At 47.4% G+C, this 18,911-nt stretch overlaps 1 pseudogene; it reads left to right on the forward strand.

The window, feature by feature from the left end:
* The first annotated feature begins 12,215 nt into the window (after positions 1-12,215).
* LOC133372174 (5S ribosomal RNA) lies at positions 12,216-12,334 on the forward strand (annotated as a pseudogene).
* Positions 12,335-18,911: the final 6,577 nt, after the last annotated feature.

The raw sequence follows: 18,911 nt of genomic DNA on the forward strand, positions 1-18,911 counted from the left end.
CATCATCTTTAACCACTGGCTATGCTGGCCATGCTGATGGGAATGGGAGTCCAACAGCCTTTAAGCTGCAGGTCCCTCATCCCTGCCTTGCATACTGAAGAGTGCAATCCTAGGTATGTCTACTCAGAAGTAAGTCCCATAGTGCCCAATGGGGCTTAGTCCCTTGTAAATGAGTTTGCAGGAGGGGAGTTGGAGAAGAGGCAAGCAAGCAAGTGTCCTTAAAGTGAGCAGAGATGCAGTTTGAAGGAGGCCCTGATTCTCCCACGGTCTGCTCAGGCAGGTCGCTTGCATCTGGAACTCCTGGGGTGGGGGGGAACTGCGGGGGGGGGAGGGAATAGTGCTGTGGGAAAAGGTCAATTCATCTAATGAATTTGCATAATGTTTTGTTTAAAATTTTAGTACATTTTTATTGCATGTTGCTATTATGCGTTTACTTTTTACTTGTGATAAAACAAATATTTTTTTAAAAAAACAACTGCCAACTGATCAATCAGGGATACCTTTTTCATTCATAAAAGTGTTTTAACCGGGGAGGGTTAACTTCTATGACTGAAATGCCTCTTACCCTGCACTAGTATTGTTGTTGCTGCTGTATTGTTTATATATTGTATTAATGTATTTTATCGCATTGTGTTTTAACTGTTTACATGTACGTCGCCTAGAGTGGCCATCGGCCAGATAGGCGACACAGAAATTAAATTTTATTATTATTATTATTATTATTATTTTAATTGATTAATATCACCAGAATCAACCCAGCATAGCAGATGTAATTTAAATGGAATCGATTTAAAGGAAGATCATTCCTCCTCTAAAGATTCTCTTATAGATTAACAGCCTTCATTTTTTCTGGCCGCTCCTGAAAATTACAGATAAAAAGGGAATATATTTCTTTATTAATGTCTTTAAAATATTTATCGGCCAGCTTGCAAAGGAAGAAAACTGTTTACAGCCTTTTGAAAAATTACAAACAGAAGCAATGCAAAATAAAATACAACTAAGCTAATAAACACCAAAAAAGCGAGGAGAGATCAGGAAGGACCATACATGACAGAAGTTGCTGGACTCTAGCTCCCATGACCGTTGACCATGCTGCCAGGAGCTGATAGGAGCTGGGGTCCTAAGACCATAAGAACAGTCCGGCTGGATCAGACCAGTGGCCCATCTAGTCCAGCGTCCTGTTCTCACAGTAGCCAACCAGATGCCCACGGGAAGCCCACAAGCAGGACCTGAGTGCAAGAGCATTCTTGCCACTTGTGATTCCCAGCAACTAGCATTCAAAGGCATCCTGTCTCCGACCTAAAGGGAGAGTGTAGCCGTCACAGCTAGTAGCTACGGAACTATGGATAGCCTTCTTCTCCGTGGATTTGTCTTATCCTCTTTCAAAACCATCCAAGTTGGTGGCCATCAGTGCCTCCTGTGGGAGCAAATTCCACAGTGTAACTATGCGCCGCATGAAGAAGCCCTTCCTTTTGTCTGTCTTGAATCTTCCGACATTCAGCTTCATTGGACGTCCACAAGTTCTAGTGTTACGAGACAGGGAGGAAAATGTCTGTCCGCTTTCCCCACGCAGTGCGTAATTTTATACACTTTTGTCATGTCATCTTCGAAAACATATGGAGGGCTACAGCCCGCCCCCCGCCTGGGCTAAATGGATTTCCTAGAGGAAAGCGTCCCATAATTCTGGAGCTCCTACAGCAGGTCCCGGGAACATTTGGCCCTCCAGATTAGGGATAGGCGAGAAATGCAATTCAGTTTGCATTTAAAGCTGAATTTATCAAATTTGCGCTTTCCAAAATAACATGAGAACCGAAACACAGCCGTCCTTCAAAATTCACACCTGTCAGAATTTTGCAATGCAGTGCTCCAACTAAGCAATGTTTACCAAGTGCATCTGTTATGGGAAAGTGTGTACAAAACAAATATATTGGTGAAAGAAACATACAAAAATGCATTATATTAGGAGAAACTGCTTGCCAAAAATGTGCACATCACAGTAAAACGTTGAAGAATTTTCATGAGGAAATGTGGAGAACTGAATTTAAGATTAGAAACCGAGAGAATCGAAATGAACAGATCCTTCCATCCCTATTCTGTATATTGCTGAACTACAACTCCCATTATTTCTGCCCATGCTTAGTGGGGCTGATGGGAGTTGTAGTTCAGCAACATCTGGAGTCTTCTAACATGCTCCCTTGTCCTTTCCTGCTGATCGGAGCCAACCAGAGTGAAAGGGGGTCAGTCAGTTACTGAGAAGACTGTTTTCAGTAGCTAACCTCTTTTGTGCTTATTCGCTCCTAGGGACATCTGTCCTTGTGGGAGAAGGCATTAACGAGGATCTCATTCTCAACCCAGCACCAAAAAAAAGGGAGGGGTGTGGCTGTGACTATCTCATTTCAATTTTTACCTTTTGAGTCCTTATAGTATCACTCCCCCATATATATATATGCACATAGTCTGTCTGTATATGTGTGTATATTGTATTTTATGCATTTTAATGGTCTTTTATGTATTTTAATTTACTGTACTGTTTGTGTTTTTATTTTGCATAATTTTATTATGTATGTGTGGGATTTTATTGTAAGCTGCCCTGAGTGCCCTGTTGTAGGGTAGAAGGGCGGGATAGAAAGATTTTAAATAGATAAATAAATAAATAATATCATGAAGGGATGTTCAATCCTTGAAGAAGCTAGGAGAAAACTTGCGCTCCAGCTCCTCTAGAGGGCAGCAGAATTCTACAGGAAGATGGCTTTACTGTACAGTATAACATTTCCTTCCCTAAACCAAGGGTAGGATGGACTGGAGGCTCGATCATCTTCCCTGCTGCCTGCCAATGTGGCAAATCCTGTCTTTCTCTTGCACTGCTAGATACCCACATCCCTGCTCTTCCCTTCCCACAGTCGCTCAAAGAGATCTACCTGCCTGGCATAGAGAATGGCCCTGACTGTCAATAAGCTCTCCTGTGAAGTTAAAAGGACAAAACCATGAGGATAATTTACAAGAAAGAGCCCCACTCTGTTTCACCGCTAACCTTCAAACTTTATAGGAGATGGCTGAGAGCCCAGCATGCCAACTTGAACACTAAGGACAGAGCGGGGAAAGGACAGGGTGCAACCGTTGCATGAAGAGGTTTCCAAGGATCCCAAAGCACTTGTGCAAGGAGGTCATCTTTAGACCATGGATGGGGATCCTGCCACCTTCCCAATGCCATTGGGCTCCGACTCCCATCAGTCCTACCTGGCATGGCCAAAGGTCAGGGACGGTGGGACTTGGAGTCCAGCAACCTCTGTCCGGCCAGAGCTTCTCCAGCTGTTTTCAACTCTGGACTTAATAGTCTTACGAGGGCCCCCATTTTAGTGCATTGCTCTCATTAAATGGGTGTGTGTGTGTATGGGGGCTTTTTACTGTGCATTACTGCACTTTTGGTGAGCCACCACTGCTGGGTACCCCCCCTCATTCTGCTGATTGGAGCCCTGGCAACTGCCCCAAAGTCCTCCTCTGCTGGTGCCGTTCTCCAGAAGATGCTTGCCTGTATAATTACTGCTTTGGCAGTGAAACAGGCAAGCATGTGGCCATTCATAGGAACACGGGAAGCTACCGTATACCAAGCCAGGCTATTTTCATCCACCAAGCCCAGTGCTGTCTACTCTGGCCGGCAGCAGCCCAGTGTTGTCTCTGACTGAAAGTGCCTCCAGGTGTCCAGGCCAAGGCCTTTGCCAGCCCTGCTCCCTGGTAACCCTTTGTTTGAGCAGAGGAACCGGCGTTGTACCGTTGCTTTCTCTAAGCCAGCCTTTCCCAGCCTTTGGGTCCCCAGATTTTGCTGGACTACAGTCCCATCGGCCATGCTGGCTGGGGGGCTGATGGGAGTTCTAGTCCAGCAACATCTGGGGATCCAAAAGTTTGGAAAAGCTGAACCCATTACTGCTTACACTGACTGGCAGCAGCTCCCAGGGTCTCGAACAAAAGCTCTTCCCATCACCTGCTACCTGCTGTTTTAACCCAAAGATGCCGGGGGCGGCAGTTGAACCTGAGGCCTTCTGTGTACAAAGCAGTTGCTCTGCCCACTGAGCTGGGACCCCCTCCCTTGTACCAAGTCAGACTATGCTTGTCCATCTAGCTAGCCTGCTATCTTCTACTCATACCGGCAGTGGCTCGCCAGGGTCTCCGTCAGAGAAGGGTCTTTTCCATTGCCTTGGGGGCCATATTCCCTCCTAGGAAACTTTCCAGGGGCCGCATGTCAGCAGCAGGTGCGGCCAGAGGGGAAAGTGAGCGGAGCAATTCACGTCACTCTTAGCTATAGTAGTCTGCAAAAGCTAGAGGTTTACACCCACTCACTGCCCCCACCCCTTTCTGCTCTTCAGGCAGGCGGGCCTGGCCCGTTCCCCCAGCTCAAGGGCACCTTCCAGCCAGGGACAAGCACTTCAGGAGATTCTAGAGCAGGGTGGGTGGGTTCAAGGCCTGGGGAGAGTCCCGAGGATCAGATAGAGAGGCCTGAAGGGCCACATTTGGGCTCCGGGCTAGAGGTTCCCCACCCCTGAATGACCTGCTTCCTGCTCCTTTTCCCAGAGGTTGAACCCGGGACCTTCTGCACGCCAAGCAGATGTTCTGCCTCTGAGCGACAGTCCTGTCAAAAAGCCACCTTTGCTTCACATCGTAAGGCTCAAGTGAGGAACATGTTCGGCACTCTGGAAGCCTGTTGCCCCTCAGGGTGGTTGTGATGTTGTGCTGCGGTTGATATGCCCCGAAGACCTGCCTGCAGCCTCGACCATGTTTAGACTTCCTTCATCATTTATTTAGGTGCATGTGACTCCCTTCCCCCCCTCCTCAGCGCACTGATGCGCCCCCCTCCTTTTCCTTTTTGTATCGCAGCACTTTTAAGAGTTGAGGGTTGTTTTTTGGGAGCTGGATGCGCTCAGGAAAAAAAGGGGGAGGTTGTTCTTTGTGATCGATACGGCCCGTACTTGGCGTGGAGCAAAACAGAGCATGCCCCCGAGACCTCTTGCAGAGTGGAAATATTTTCTCCTCCCGTAGAAAACAATCAGCTTTGAGGTTCAGAGCAGCCATTAATGCTTGCCGCTTGTGGAAGAATTGCACTATCAAAGTGTCTGGTCAGTTTATTAGTTTACAGGTTATTGCTTCCATGAGCCATGCTTTATCGTTTTGAATGTTTGTTTTGTCAGCAGCAGAAATCTAGTTATTTCTTATTTGGATTTATAGCGGGCCTCACCTCTCAAGGGCTCAGGCCCAGTATCTGCAGTCTTGAGAATGAAGGATTTCTGATGCCAAAGATGTCCAGCAGGGCTGGCGTCAATGACCAGCATGTTTGGGCATCTGCCAAGAGGACCCACTGCCCAGCAGGGCCCCGCTAACAAGAGCCCCCTGGACCTGCTCCTAAAAACATCAAAAGAGCCTGGCTGCAAGATCAGACCGAAGGCCCATCTAGTTTAGCATCCTATTTTCACAGCGGCAAACCTGGTCCCTCTTCTGGGAAACCCGCAAGCAGGATATGAGTGTAACAACACTCTCTCCAGTCGTGATTTCCAGATTTCCTCCTCTTCGCATGCTTTGTATTCTTCAACTGCATCCCACCCTAGCCCAAGCAACCATGGTGATGGGAAGGAAATAGGGAATGGACAGAGAGGTTTTTCTCCCTCTCTCATAATACTAGAACTCAATCAAGCTGAATGTTGGAAGATTCAGGGCAAAGGAGAGTACTTCTTCAGACAAATGATGTCATTTGCTCCTGCAAGGTGAGGTTGATGGCCATCAACTTGGATGGCTTTAAAAGAAGATTAGATGAATTCATGGAGGATAAGGCTACTAGCCACGCTGGCTATGTTCTGCCTCCAGGCACCACATCTCTGTATACCACTTGTTGGGAATCACAAAGGGGGGGGGGTGGAGTCCTGCTGTGCTCATGTCCTGCAAGTGGGCTTCCTGGTTGTCACTACAAGGTGACGATCCAGCGAGGGGCTGGATAAAGGCTGCAGTCCTATCTTCAATTACCTGGCAGTAAGTCCACGGAACCCTTCTTCAGGCATGCACAGAATTGCATTGCGCAGAACTTTCTATTACAAAAGTTCTCTGACCCCAGTACAGATTCACGGACACGGGGTGATTTAAATAGCTGGGCATCCACTCCAAGCACATTTTATGTATGTGCCTCCAGCAGCTGGCCTTTCTGCCGCTGGCGAGGGTTGCAAAACAGCCACTGCGGAGCTGAGCTTGCCTAAGGCATTGTGTAGAGAGAAGAGATGGGTGGGATGCCCACAGGGGGTGTCGGGGAAAGCTCAGTGCCCTGGCACATTCTTTAACCCCTCCTGGGAAGAAACAATCTGCAGTGCGCTATCTGGGAAGGGCGGTAGCTCAGTGGCAGAGCATCTGCTTTGCATGCAGAAGGCCGCAGCTTCAATCCTCAGCATCTCCAGATGGGGCTGGGGACACCCCCTGTCTGAAAACGTGGAGAGACACTGCCGGTCAGTGTAGACAATACTGAGCTAGATGGGCCAAGGGTGACCTGGAATAAAGGCAGCTTCACAGAAGTATAGTTTCCAACTTGCGTGGAGTATTAATTCCCCTCTATTTGGCAGTGGTTAGGCCTCATCTCGAGTACTGCGTCCAGTTCTGGTCTCCGCACTTCAAGAAGGATGCAGACAAACTGGAACAGGTTCAGTGGAGGGCAACGAGGATGATCAGGGGACTGGAGACAAAGCCCTATGAGGAGAGACTGAAAGAACTGGGTGTGTTTAGCCTGGAGAAGAGAAGGCTGGGGGGAGATAGGATAGCACTCTTCAAGTACTTGAAAGGTTGTCACACAGAGGAGGGTCAGGATCTCTTCTTGATCGTCCCAGAGTGCAGGACACGGAATAAGGAAGTGTTACACCCAAAAAGGTTCTTTTCATCTGGAGGAAGCTCCAATAACTCACCAGATGGGAAACCAAGATACAAAACAACACCTTTATTTACCAATATCTTTTGCAAAAGAGAGACGAAGTATTCGGCTAGTGCCTGAATACTTGTCTCAAAGCATAGCTACACAGATACATTGATATATATGGCTCTCAAGTCCTCCTTACACACAGCCCCTCCCTTATTGCTTGTTAGCAACACTTTTTCAGTGAGCTCCATTGTCTCGCGTTTAGCTAGCTGTCCAACCTTGAGCTTCTTGTGCTGTTCCTAGAACTATCTACTTGGATGGTGTCCAATTACATGAGAAGACCAAACTAGCATTTAGTATCAAACAGCAACTGAGCATCTAGCCTTCACAGGGACATTAGGAATTTATTTTCTGCTTCTTATGTTAGGTCAGGTTAACTCATTTTCTGCTGTGCCAAATCAACACTACATACTATGGTTCCCAAACTATATATCTCATTTCATATCAGAAGGAAGCCAGATTTCGACTGGACATCAGGAAAAACTTCCTTAACTGAAATTGTTTGGCTTGCCTCCTGTGATATTTACATTCTAAATCTGCATCTGTACTTTTAAAATAGCATATGCAACGTGTATGCTGTTTTGTGCCGATGGGTGCCTGCCACAAACCTTTTAACTACCCAGCAATGCCTCTGCTAGCAGGCATATGGGCCCTGGTCCCATTGGCAAAGAGCTCATATGGATTTGTAAGCCATGCCAGTCCCTTGGAAACCAGTGAGAGAATCGCATGTGGCTAGAGCTGTATTCTGAAAAAAAATTGCAATAAAATCAAATAAATCCCATTTTGCATTCAGGAAATCCAGGAGAAAGCTGATGTGGTTGTGAGTCATGCTGTTTTGTTATGCAAAATCCACTTCCCGTTAAGCTCTGGTCTGGTCTAGTCATTGACGGGGACAATGAGAGCTAATGGGAAATTGATTGTTCCAAGCATCTGGAATGTGAGTCACACCCATCTCGTAGGCCGTGGAATGTAACCAGCATTGCCTGGCAGAATCTGTTTCTGAGAGGACTTGAAAAATAATCTGTTGGATTTGGCTGGGAAGGCAGATTTGGAGTATGGGTTCCAGGCAGGCACTACAATTCCTATTTATGTAGGACCAACACACTCCCTACCTTCTGCACCTTGTTAATAAGTGCTCGGCTTGTACATGTCTAGACAGAAACAGTGTCTTGCAAAGACACCACAAGTCTACAGACCTTTCTTCTCCAAAAACAGCTGGAACAGCTGCCTTTACCTTCTTACTGTTGGGGGGCGGACATTACAACGCCCCCCCAAACCATAGCAACTTTTCCTACTCTCAATATTTAGAGTGGCTGCAGAGCTCCAACTCTCATGGCAAACTCTGTGGTAGAAGAAGATTATGAAGGAGAGTTGGGGAAATTGGGCTAAGAGGGAGCCCTTTGGTGGCGGTAGTTGACGTAACTAGGGTATTTTGAGCTGGTGGAACAGCAGTTAAGAGGGACTCAGCATCAAAGAAAGCCTCATCTAAAGTTGGCTGTGTGTGTGTTCGTAGTGATCTCTCCGACTCACATGGAGAAAAACCAGTAATAGAAGGAGGAGAGAATCTAGGAGTCAAGGCTGGCGTCAGCACCTGGCACCTCCGGGCAGTTCACAGGGCCCACAAGACCTGCCCAGGGGCCCCCCTCAGTTCCTTTCCTTGCATGGCACGCCAAGCTATGCCAGGTGGCTGGATTTAACCACCCTTTCAATTTCCCACAATGCCTCCAGTCTTGTGTCATTCTGGGGCCGTTGTGGGAGGCCCACCCAATATTGCTTGGACTACTGTCACTGCAGATCATCTCCCAAATGCCCACTGACAGAGAAGGAGGGCTCAACTTGGAGCTGGCCCAGCCTGATTGCACTTCCATTCAGGATTGCCCAAGATATTTTGCTGCCTGATGTGAACAACAGATCAGGCAGCACCCTCGACCACGCATGAGGGCAGAAAGCTAGTCTAGGGGGGTCAGGGCAGACTACCTAGGATGCCCAGTGCTGTCTTCAAAGACGTCAGCACTTCCCCCCTCCCCAGTATCTGTGGCACCTGCCTCACTCTGCCTAACGGTGCGGCTGGCCCTGTTGAGTCCCACTGAAGCCATGTTTATCTGTAACTGGTTTTTTAAGGATGTTTTGGACTGTAACTTTTTTTCTGCAATATTTAAAACTGTTTTTAGAATGCTGGTTTTGTTTGTTAAATTGTTTCGTTGATGTGTTTGCTGTTCTGGTTCTTTTGGCAGGAAGGGCAGGATATAAACGCAATAAATAATACTAAAATAATAATGCCATCTTGACCTTAACTGCATCCCACGCACACTGCACTTTGATGTCCTTGTGACGTAAAGAGGAGTTACTACTTGAGGGCAGATATGCTGCTGTTGCAGCTAGAAGGAAGCCTTTCTCTTGAGAATGGCTGTCCTTGCACCCCTTAGATCCAAGCAACAGTGAAGTGGCAAATTCAGAAGTGCAGCGTCCCTTCATGAAAGTCACAGGCACGCCCCTCCTTTTTATTTATTTTTTGCTGCTGGGTTGAGAATGAGATCCTGTCAATGCCTTCTTCCACAAGGATAGACCTCCCTAGGAGCCAATAAGCATGAAAGATGAGAGTGTTAGCTACTGAAAAGAATCTTCTCAGTGGCTGACTTACCTCCTTTCCCTCTGATTGGCTCCAATCAGCAGGCCCTAAATGACTCAGGCCCCAAATATCTGAAAGGCCGCCTCCTTCCCTACAGACCCCCTCAGGCGCTGTGATCAGCAGAGGGGGCCCTTTTGGTAGGTGCGCCAACCCGGAAGCTTGGGGGTGGCATCCCAGGAGAGAGCCTTCTCTGTGGCTGCCCCTACGTGGTGGTGGAATTCCCTCCCCACTGAGGTACGTCTGGCACCTTCGTTGAACAGTTTTAGGTGAATGCTGAAGACGCACCTCTTTGCCCTGGCATTCGACACCTGAGACGTGTATTTTTAGGACCCAGCCTGTTTTGGGATTGTAGGTTGTTTTTAAATTGTTTTTAATGTCGTATTTTAACATGGTTGTAACCCATCCTGGGACCTTTGAGGGAAGGGCAGGTAATAAATGATGATGTTGATGCTCATACCTCTTCTTCCTAGTTCCTAAGAGAAGCCACTTACTGGGGGGAAAAGCTCCCAAGGCTGTGATATCAAGATAGAGCTGGAGCCCACACATCAAACCAGGGGTGGGGAACCTTTGGCCCTCCAGATGTTGCTGTACTACAACTCCCATCAGCCAAGGAAAGCTCGGAGGATGGCAACAAGGGAGAGGGCCTTCTCAGTGGTGCTCCCCAAAATTATCGAATGATCTTCCTGACAAGGTGTGCCTGGCGCCAACACTGTTATCTTTTCAGCACCAGGTCAAGACCTTCCTCTTCTCCCAGGCATTTTAGCATGTGTTTTTAGTTTTTCAATTGTTTTTCAATTGTGTTTTTCAATTGTTTTTTGTGTTTTAAAATTTGTATATTTGTTTTTAATGCTTTTAATTGCCGTAAACCGCCCATAGAGCTTAGCCTATGGGGCGGTATATAAATGTAATAAATTAATTAATTAAATAAATAACCGAGGATGGCCAGTGGCCAGGGACGATGGCAGTTGTAGTTCAGTGATGTCTGGAGGGCCAAAGGTTCCACGCACCTGCACTAAACAGTGCCTCGAAGAAATGGGGGGGGGAAGAGGCAGGAACCCACAAACGGAGAATAGCTGCTTCCAAGCTGGCTTGGGAACATAGGATGCTATATTATATTGAGCCAAATCATTGGTCCATCTAGTTTAGCGCTTTCTACTCTGACTGGCAGTGGCTCTCCAGGGTTTCAGACAAGGAGTTTCTCCCACCCCCTACCCAAAGAGGGCAGGGATTGAACCTGGGACTTTCTGCAGGCAAAGCAGGTGCTCTGCCATTGAACTATGTTCCTGCCTTTAAAAAGAAAGATTCTAGTCCTGATGGTGCTGAATAACGGCTCATTTACCTGGGAAGCTGTCTTGCACTGAGTCAGACCATTGGTCCACCTAGCTCAGTATTCAAGAGGGGGGGGAGGGTGCGCACGCTCACATTTATATACACTCATACTTCTGGAATTAGATTCACAGGAGACCAGGGGAATTAACTCCCCTTCCCAATCTTTCTGGTCCTTTTCTAATCTCATTTGGAATTGAGGATAATTTGTTGAGTTGCGTTGCTCAGCTAGAGGTTAATTCAATTGGGCTTGGGTTATTTATTCATGCCCGGATTTGCTAAGTGTCGCCACAGATATGAGAGGTCCCTGTTAGAATTATATGAGATGGCTTCATTAGCCCAGCCTGGATTTCATCCAGATGCTTGGCACACCCCCTTCCCACCCCTGTGGTGCTCTTCTGCTTTCATGATACGGCTGGCCCAATTTTTTGTTTAGTGCTTGTGGAGTGTGTGTGTGTGGGAGGCAGTTCCTATCAAGCAAAAAAGTAATTGCCTCTGTTAAGTGGCTCAAACTAGGGGCAGGATGAGCCGTCAATCCTGTCCTGTTTTGGTCTTGGTGGCATTTAATCATAGGTCAGTTCCATCCCATTGCATGCATTATTTTTTGTTTGCACTTTTTACATAAAATATCGCGCTTTTCTATGCATTTCTGTTGTAAAACGCTCATTTCGTATGCCTTTTTTAAACATAAAACATGTATTTTTGTGCGTAGTTTTTGCACATTGAATCAGACGGGGAGTTGCATTCGGATCCACAAACAAGTCTGGAGCATTGGATTGGGTCCATCTGCTGCAAACAGCAGGCCAAACAAATTCCTCCTCCCATCCCTACCTTGAACCTCGATACATGTGGACCAGGCCCTGGGGCTCTACTCTCACTGCAGGAGAAGGAAGGGGTAGAGCTACAACAATTCCATGATCAGCCTTCTCTCATACCCTGCCTGCATAACACACTCACCTTGTGAAAAGTAGCTCTTTCTCTGTGTGTGGTATGTGCTATATGTGTGCTGGCTCTGGCCCCACCTGCTTTAGCCATGCCCAGCTTGGTTTCCACCCTTGGAGGGCTGGCCATGAAGGAATGCAACCCCTGGGCTGAAAAGGGTTCCTCACTCCTGGTGTAGTCGTGATTGAGCCAGATGGACCGATGATCTGTCATGATGTGATTTGGTATTAGGGCCTTTCTTGTGTTCCTTTTTAATTCAGCTGCTTCTTCAGAACCATGAGGACTGGAATCTTGCTTTGTGGGGGAATGTTTTGGTTTGGAAAACGACCAGAACTCAATGGTAGATGAATAATAATACTGTATTTATTTATTTATTTTATTGCCTATGGCCATACTAGACTGAACATGCCGGATCTTGTCTGATCTCGGAAGTTAAGCAGGGTCAGGCCTGGTTAGTACTTGGATGGGAGACCGCCTGGGAATACCGGGTGCTAAAGATTCATAGGGTCATCATAAGTCATAATCGACCCAAATGCATATAACAACAAAAATGTATTTTATTAGATTTATATCCTGCCCTTCCTCCCAGTAGGAGCCAATAATAATAATAATAATAATAATAATGCTGTACATCTTATGTATGCCAAAAGTCCCAGGTTCAATCCTCAACATTTTCAGATAGAGCTAGAAAAGGCTTCTGTCTGAAACTCTGGGGAACTGCTACTAGTCAGAGCTTATACAGCACTGAGCTAAATTTTCCAATTTTCTGAATCTGTACAATGTGTGTTATGATGACTACACATTTTATTTTCACTTATATCCCTCGCCTTCAGTTCACAATGGATCTCCCAGGAAAGTGTTTTTTTTTTAAAATACAGCAATTAGAAACAGCAGCCAAGAGGGGAAAAAATGCCCTGGGCTCCTACTGGGAGGAAGGGCAGGCTATAAATCTAATAAATAAATAAATAGTAAAATTTAAAAAAAACACCAGTAGCATTAAGAGCAGATGTAAGCAAGGCATTTAAAGCATTAAGAACTTATTCCAGACATAAACTGCAATGACTGTTCTGGGCACAACTGTTGTGTCTACAGCAATCTTCCACCCCTTGTTTTCTTTCTTATAAACCCACCAGCTTATTGGCTGGTCTCAGCAGCACTGCTGAGTATCATCACAGACCTGGGTGGTGCTACTGCGCGGTGTCCTGATGATTAATAGCAGCATTAATCATCGTACCTGTTCCCACCTGCCATTTTTCAATTAAATTGTAAACCTGTGCTGAGGATCAGTCATTAACTTTCAAGGCATGAGAAATGGTCCCTTATGTTTGGCCTCCTTCACAAAACACTGTCACGGTGGCACACCGTGAAATATGCTCCCCTCCTTCAGAAAGCAGCTGGGGCGTGCAGCCTCCTTTTCCAACAGGCCTTGCTGCTCTCTGTCTCTGCCCCTGCAGTTCAAGGGCTGGTAACCTTCCCTCTGGATGACTGTAAGGTGCCGTTTGTGGGGCTGCCCATGAGATGAGTTTGGAAGCTGCACTGGGTACTGAGTAGAGTTACCTGCTCGTATGAATGTTACACCTGTGCTAAAAGCACCGCACAGGCTCCCTGTTAGTTACTGAGCCATTTTCAAGTTGTTGTTTTTTGCTGACATATCGGTGGTTACAGTAGCCTCTTTTGAAGACGTGCTTTCAGCACCAATCAACTGATTGGCACTGGGAGCATAGAGTCATAGAGTTGGAAGGGGCCTAGAAGGCCACTGAGTCCAACCCCCTGCTCAATGCAGGAATCCAAATTAAAGCATACCCGACAGGTGCCTGTCCAGGTGCCACTCGAATGCCTCCACAGTTGGAGAGCCCACCACCTCCCTAGGTCATTGGTTCCATTGTACCACTCTAACAAAGCTTGCTCTAGAGCAGCCTTTCCCAACTAGTGGGCCACCAGATGTTGTTGGACCACAACTCCCATCAGCCTCAGCCAGCATTGCCAATGGTCAGGAAAGATGGGAATTTTGGTCCAACAACATCTGGTGGCCCACTAGCTGGGAAAGGCTGCTCTAGAGAGAGAGAAAATGCTGTTTTTAAAAGGGGACATTTTTCTCTCTTCAGGGGAAGAGGCTTGAATTCAGAGTCCTGTGGTTTGAATTCACACTGCGTCTTCTGCCCAGGGGTGGGGGAAGGGTCCATTTTTAAACAGAGCATGTCCCCCACTGCACAGAAAGTATTTTGAATTCGAGCCCCTTCCTTCAGCCCCCTCAGATGAGTTCCTTACAGGAAAGTCCCAGGCTATGGTCTGAAGGCACATAAGGCCAGTTCCTTGCTGAAGCTAAGCAGGGTCAGGTCTGGTCAGTGCCTGGATGGGAGACTGCCTGGGAACCATATGTAAGCCGCCTTGGGTTTCAGTCATGAAAAGAAAGGTGGGGTAGAAATGTAATAAATAAAAAAACGGAAACAGACTGCCTTCAAGTTGATCCCAACTTATGGCGACCCTACGGATAGGGTTTTCATGGTGAGCGGTATTCAGAGGAGGTTTACCATTGCCTTTCTCTGAGGCTGAGAGGCAGTGACTGGCCCAAGGTCACCCAGTGAGCTTCATGGCTGTGTGGGAATTGGAACCCTGGTCTCCCTGGTCGTAGTCCAACACCTTAACCACTACACCACACCGGCTCTCCAATAAATAATAAATAAATAGTGCTGCTTTCTGACAGCACCGATCGGCTAACCAGCAAAAAGAACCACCTAGAGTTTCCTTTAAACTCCCCATTGTTTGTAGCCGCGTCTGTACCTGCCCCACACCTGATGTCACATAGAGTCAGGTGTGGGGCAGGTGAGCATGGTTTGTGGGAAATGGCCTCATGAGCCACACTGGGACTCATCCTAGGACATGGACGTTTAGGACCCGCCCAATTTGGGGGTTTAGGTTGTTTTTAAATTGTTGTTAATGTTGCATTTTAAAATTGTTGTAACCTGCCCAGGGACCCTTGGGTGAAGGCTGGGTAATAAAAGATGATGATGATAAGGCCTGTGGGTCAGAGGTTCCTCATCCCTTCTCTAATACACTGCAGCCTCCCTGGCTGCCTGCACTTCCTGCCCGGAAGTCTTCCCCTGGGGTTCAATGGACGCATGGACATCTGGGAAGGCTGCAGAGGGCAGATCACTGCAGAGATGGCTAGCAGAATGAAAGAACACTCACAAACTCCCCTCGGCCACCTCAAAAGGTAAATGCAAGAAAAAACCTTGCACTCCACCCACTAGAATTTCACCAGAATGTTCCCCTTTGATAATTTGCTAATACGTTTCCTTTTCTCGCTCTTTTTTTTTATGGAGACTGGCCCACAATGTGTGTATAACAACAGGGCGAGCCCAGTCATAGCACAGGAACCAAGCTGACCCCTTGGACTCTGTCCAGGCTACACCTTCCTCTCCTGTGGCAGAAGCCTCAGTGACACATTTTAGCAATTTCCCGGTCAAATATTCTGCCGGCTAAGCTAAACAATCACCTTCCCCCTGCCTTTTCTTGCTGCCACCCACCAAGCTGCCCAAGTTTCCAGTGGGAAAAATTTTCTCCCGCAAATCTCTTCACAAGTCTGTCACAAACAGCAAAACTTGAAAGCCTTGTTATCACTTCATTTTCTGGCCAGAGGAAGGAGGAGCCCTCAGTTTGTTTGTTTATGTATTACATTTATATACCGCCCCATAGCCAAAGCTCTCTGGGCGGTTTTCAGTTATCCTGAAAAGCAAAGATGCTGGCCCATAAGTGGAGGGAAAAAACCCTGGAAATACAATTTTTCACGCACACTTAAGAGGAGTGTAATTTGAACAGAAGAAAATTCAGATTGTACCTGTGGAATTAAGAGCCTATTTCATTCACAATGTTGTCTTCTTTTTCAGAGCCATTGCTGATTTTCCATGAAAGATGCCGCAAGGCTCCTTTCGCTATACTACATGTTGCATCATAAATGTCTCTTCTTTATGGAAATAGGCTGTGATTTCCCCCACTCCCCCCCCCATCAGTTACTTGGTATGAAAATCAGAAATGGAACGAAAATGAAAACGAAACAAACAAGCGCACCATGATTCCGTTAGCAGGTTTTGCCACCTGGCCCTTATCAGACTGCAGAAATCGTCCATCTAAAGCTGCTTTGTGCTGAATCTGCCTATTGGTCCATCTAGGGCTGGGCCAGTAGAGTGTCTTCTCAGAGCCAATACAGAGGTGACATTATTCATGCAATTAGTCATTGTGTGAATGGAATTTCTTAAAAAAGAAAAGAAAAAAGGAGGTACAGGATACCCCCCAGTCCCCCAGCCTGGATCTGCACCATGGCATGGGGCTTTCACCCTTTCTGGTGGAGGCCAGTCCATTAGGGCAAATGGGGAGCTGCCCCACCAAACGTAGCCTGCCTGCCTCCTTCCTTACATTACCAGCCCAGGCGGTGGCCCCCGGCTGCCACCTTCCTCCCCATTCGTCTCACTGTTGCGGCTGTAGAACTCTGCAAGGAAGAGGATGGGGATAAAGTGGGAACCTGATTGGCTCTGCCTCTGATTGGCTCTGCCTTTGATTGGCTCTGCCTCCACCTACTGTTGGACTCCTTGCTTTCTGCCCCACGAGCCCCAATGGGCATCAGCTGCTGATAACTCTTTCTCCTCCTTGGGCTGTGTATGCAATCCTGTTCCCTCTGCATCCAGTGGACTCCCACCACTGGCTTGGGTGTACACACGACATTAGCCCAAATCCATATCTATTCTGTCATTTCTTAAGAAATGCTGTGTTTTAATGCATTTCCCCTCAAATCAGCTGTGGTCCAAATTAAGGAAAAAATGGCCTTGCTGCATTTTAAAGGGGTAATGTGTTCACGGCCTTGTAGTTCCAATGCAGACCAGCCTCGCCTATACCCGGTTTCCAGTCGCTCTTTGTTTGTGTTGGGAACAAGATTTCCATTGACAGCAATGGCTTCATGCCTTGGGTTGCAGTCCTGTACACCTTTGCTTGGGAGTAGCTTGCATCGAGCTTAAGGGGACTTAGAGTTGTAGAGTCACAGGGGTTTTGTAGGTCACCTAGTCCAGCCCCCAGCTCGATGCATGAAATCGGAGGCTAGAGCATCCCCTGGAAATGTCTATCCAGCCTCTGGTAGAAAACCTCCAGGGAGGGAGATACCAATGGACCTCTAGGTAATTGGATTCATTGTCCAGCTGATGTTCAAGCAAAATCTATCTGTAACTGGAACCCAGGAGATCTAGTCCTGCCCTCTGAGTAAACGAATGTAGGGTTGTGCTGTTCATCTAGGAGCAGAGGAAGCTGCCTTACCCCGAGGCAGACTCTAGCTCAGTATTGTCTACACTGACTGGCAGAGGCTCTCCAGGATTTCAGGCAGGGGATGTGCGCAGCCGTGCATGGAGATCCCATTGGGGATTGAACCTGGGACCTTCTGCGCGCAAGGCAGGTGCTCTACCACTGAGCTACAGCTCTTCCCACCTTCTGTTGTGTCTCCTTATCCAGGCTGAAAGTGTCCATGGATAAGAGATCCCAGTTCAGTAAGGTCCAGAGTTGGTCCCCAGCAGCAATGGAATTTAATATTTGTATGTTTTGGACAGGTGACATGCAATGGAATTTAAGGTTTGCATGTGTTGGACAGGGGACATGCAATGGAATTTAAGGTTTGCATGTGTTGGACAGGGGACATGCAATGGAATTTAATATTTGTATGTTTTGGACAGGTGACATGCAATGGAATTTAAGGTTTGCATGTGTTGGACAGGGGACATGCAATGGAATTTAAGGTTTGCATGTGTTGGACAGGGGACATGCAATGGAATTTAATATTTGTATTTTTTGGACAGGTGACATGCAATGGAATTTAATATCTGTACATGTGTGGCAACTGACAGATTACAATTTTTCATATGTGATGCCTGCCAAGACACGTCTTAGAGATGCCAACACCTCTACAGCACTTGAATCCCAAGGTGAGCATTTGTATTCAAAATGCAAGCGCAGATTTTGAATTTGAAATTTCACTTTTAAGACTGGAGCTGTGAGATTGGAAAGCTCAGCACATTCCAAGGCTCTAGGCATCTTCATTTGATGACTGAGGCACACAAGTCCGACAGCGGGACAGAACTCTGATGGCAGGTTCCTCGCTCTGTATGCACAAGGCAAAGCTAAACCCACAATAAGATTCTGATTCCAGACCTCGGATATGTTATTCCTCATTCTTTGCTGATTGGAAGCTGAGCCTGTTTGAGGGACGTGTCTATGCGGTATGAAAAAGGCCATCAATCATGGTGTCTCCAGAAACCTCACAAGCGTGGAGACATTGAATGAGGAAAGAACAGGCAAGATTAAAATCCTGTCATGGCATTGACTAGTGGCTCATCATGTGCTTAGCAGGTTGTCAGAGTTGCAGCCCCTCAACTTCGAGATAATGGCTGAGATACAGATATGCCTCACAGAGCATGCTTGGAATGAGCAGGGCCGGCACCAGGCATAACTGGGGCCTTGGGCACCAACGTCCCGCAACACCCACCTGCATGTCCCACCTACCTCATCTCACATCGTGTCATGTGAATGACATGGGCACATAGCACATATGCCTGCCATCAACCCAGATGGCAAAAGGGGTGTCAGCCCCTAAGGGAGGCCCCTGCCGCTGTCTTAGCTGATAGCAGGTGTACACGCATAGCACACATGGCACTCTCAGAGATGGGAGAGCTGGATGGGGCGTTCATGTGGGCTTATTAAAGCCCGCAATGTCTATATGGGGGGTGGTGCCCGGGAGCTCCCTCTCCAGGATCTCCAGGATCTCCAGGATCGTGACCCAACACGGCCATGGATTGTGGAATGGGAGCGCTACCCTCCCACCCTAAGGAGGGGCCCTTCAGGGGCTTCTCTGGGCAGCAGGGGCCCTCAACCAGGGCCCAACCTGGGGCCCCTCTGGCGCCATCCCTGGGAAGGAGTCAGGCAGTGATCAGTGAAACGTCTGAAGCAAAATGCCCTTTACAAACTCATGGGGGATTTCTTTCCTTTCCGCAGGACCCATCCCATCAGCTGGTCTGTGCTGCGTTGCGTACACAGCACCCAGTT

Source organism: Rhineura floridana, chromosome 17, assembly GCF_030035675.1.
Source record: "Rhineura floridana isolate rRhiFlo1 chromosome 17, rRhiFlo1.hap2, whole genome shotgun sequence".
Lineage (NCBI taxonomy): Eukaryota > Metazoa > Chordata > Lepidosauria > Squamata > Rhineuridae > Rhineura > Rhineura floridana.